Here is a 2,907-nt window from a genome sequence, read left to right on the forward strand (position 1 = left end):
AAGAAAAAAAAAGATTAATTAAAAAATTATGGTACCCCTCCACTGAGATTGCAGATGGGTGAAATAAACAAAATATGCCATAATTAAGATCAGCAGGAAACAAGCATTTGGCTTGCCTTGGAATACTTAAAACAATGTATCTTGCAGCCATCAACATGAAAAAAAATAAAATATTCAAAATATGATCTAGGAAAAGCAATATTTAATCAGAAGCTCTAATTCTATTCACACATGTCAATTTAAGAATGCTTACATTTGAAAGGAAAATATATAGGTATTTCACACATACATAAACAAAAAAAATGGTCAGTAAATGTATGAAAATAATCTCTACTTCCTTTATCACTATAGAAATAAAAATTAAAGAAAAACAAAATAGAAATGCCAAAATATAATTATTTGAAAATATCTTGCTTTAAGTAAAAAGTGTCAATTAAATGACACTCTTGTGAATATTCACAGTTAGATGAATAAATACCATAAATAACCTCATATCAGTTCCCAACATATTTTTCCAACAAATCTGTCTTGGCCATGTCAAAATTTTCCTCTTAATACCAAATAATTTAACAAAGATTTCTGTTTATAGGACTACTAGGATTGGGGTTTTTATGAAAATATTCTGGACTAGAATTTTAAAATGTCATAACTTGTATTGTTTATTCAAAGATTTTTCATTAAAGCAGTGTTTTAAACAAAAATCAATAAAATGTGTTCTTGATATAGTAAGTAAAAATAATCTGTATATCATTAGACACATTAATAAAACTAACAGTAATTTTTTATAAGGAAAGAAATTGAATCTACCTGTTTCCAGTTTGATGGATTTAATCAGAGAATGTCATAGAAGAGTTAGATCTGATGAAGTACTTTACAGATACAGATACAGGCTGATTCCTTCAGATACACTGAAACTCTGTACTTGCACCAAATAGCATGTGAGCCCAGAAAGCCCTCTACCTTCACAGTCACTTAAACACCACGATTCTGAAACAGTATATGGAATGATTTTCTTACTGGTTTATAATTAATTGTCCAAACCAATAAGAAACCAGTGAGTGAGGGGTTTTAGTAATATAGTTGCCAGGTTTCTTCTCCTCCTTTTGTGTTTATCAGAAGACAAGAAAAAGTGTGTGACATGCAGGACACACACCTCCAGAAGGCATTCTATTCAACAACACTTCAACTTCAAAACGGTAAGATCGATAGCAATTTCTTCAAAGCTATCATAATTTTAAGTTTCTCTAGTTTAAAAATGTGCTCTAATCCACTTTTCACAAATGAGAGATAAACTGTTTCATCTAACCTTTACTTATTCTAGGTGAGGATAATTTCTTGCCTGGTACAGTCAAAACACACCTGTATAATCTGTCAACTAAAGGTCACATTCTAACAATACCACCATCAATACTCCTATATGAAGAAAATATAGGGAAAGAGAGAGAAGAAACAGTGAATTGATTTATAAACAGACAATCACAGGCATTGAAAGAAAGAATGAATGTCACTTTAGCCATATGACTTACATCAAAAATATAAATTATTTTGGAGCATTAGTATGTTTTTTTTTCATTTGGTAAAATAGTTGTATTTCTGCCTATAGATCTTGTATCCAGTAGTATTGCTGAATTTGCCTATAAATATTCTATAGGTTTTCTTTAGAATTGTTTACTTTCTGATTTTTTGCAATGCTTTTAAACACAATAATTTTATCAGAATATAAAATAGTTATAGTTTTTTTTTTTCTCTTGTTGGCCAACTAGGACAGCATTTCAAGGGATGAGAGCGGACCTCTTTATTTATTTATTTATTGCTGATTTCCAAATTCAGTAAGAAATAAATCTTTCTCCTATGAATACTATGTTCTGTATAATTTTGCATTTAATATATGAATAAATTTTTCTTTTATTCCTGTCTTGCTACTTTTTTTGTCTTTATAACATAGAGGTGTCTTCATTTGTTTAAAATGGTTATTCTGTACCCAAATAAATAGTTTTTATCCATTGACGTTTAAATAATGGGTCATATTCACCTTCCTAGAATTAAAGACAACTTTACTATTAACTATTATTCTGTTATTAAGTAATATTTTAATGTTCTTAATGTTCTTTTATAACAGAATTTGCTAATTATATTTTTTAGACATTTGTGCCTATAATCAGGAGATAGTCTGTAATAGTTTCAAGATTTGTTTGCTTTCCTTGATATAATTTGTTATCAATGTTCTTTCAGCCTCAAAAATGTGACTTACATTTTCTGGAATGTTATAATCTTCTAAATCTTTGGAATAATTTCCTGGTGAGATCAATTGAGAATGATCTATTTCTAGATGGAAATATTGATATATTCAATATTTTAAGTAGCTATAACCATAGTTTAATTTTAATCATAAATTTAGTGATCAATTTTGATTATATTTATTTTCCTAGAAATGATTTCACTTGATTCAAATTTAACATTTCATATGATTTTTATGAGTGACAATATGTGTAGTAATATGCATTTTTACATTTTGATAATGGCAATTTATACTGTCTTTATTTTGTTTAATTTTATAAAAATATGTTTCTGTGTTTATCAAAGTAATAGTGCCTCTTGATTTTCTACTTTTGCCTTTTACTATCTATTTAAATTGTACTAACTTTTATCTTTGTACTCTTCATTATAATATTTCTTTCAATTTTAGTACTTTTTCCAACTTCTTACATCACTGAATTTCTAGTATTTTTAATATACATATTCAAAGCTCTAAATTTCCATTCAAATAGTAGTATGGTTTGGCTCACATAAATTTAATATGTTGTATTTTATTAATATTCAGTACAAGATAGTCTTACTTTCAATAGTCATATTTCCATCTACTTATTTTGTAGAATTGGGTTTTTGAGTTCCAGACATTTCCATTTT

This window comes from Marmota monax, unplaced genomic scaffold (genome assembly GCF_021218885.2).
Source record: "Marmota monax isolate L192 unplaced genomic scaffold, Marmota_monax_Labrador192_F-V1.1 WCK01_AAM20220418_F8-fsc00305, whole genome shotgun sequence".
Taxonomy (NCBI): Eukaryota; Metazoa; Chordata; class Mammalia; order Rodentia; family Sciuridae; genus Marmota; species Marmota monax.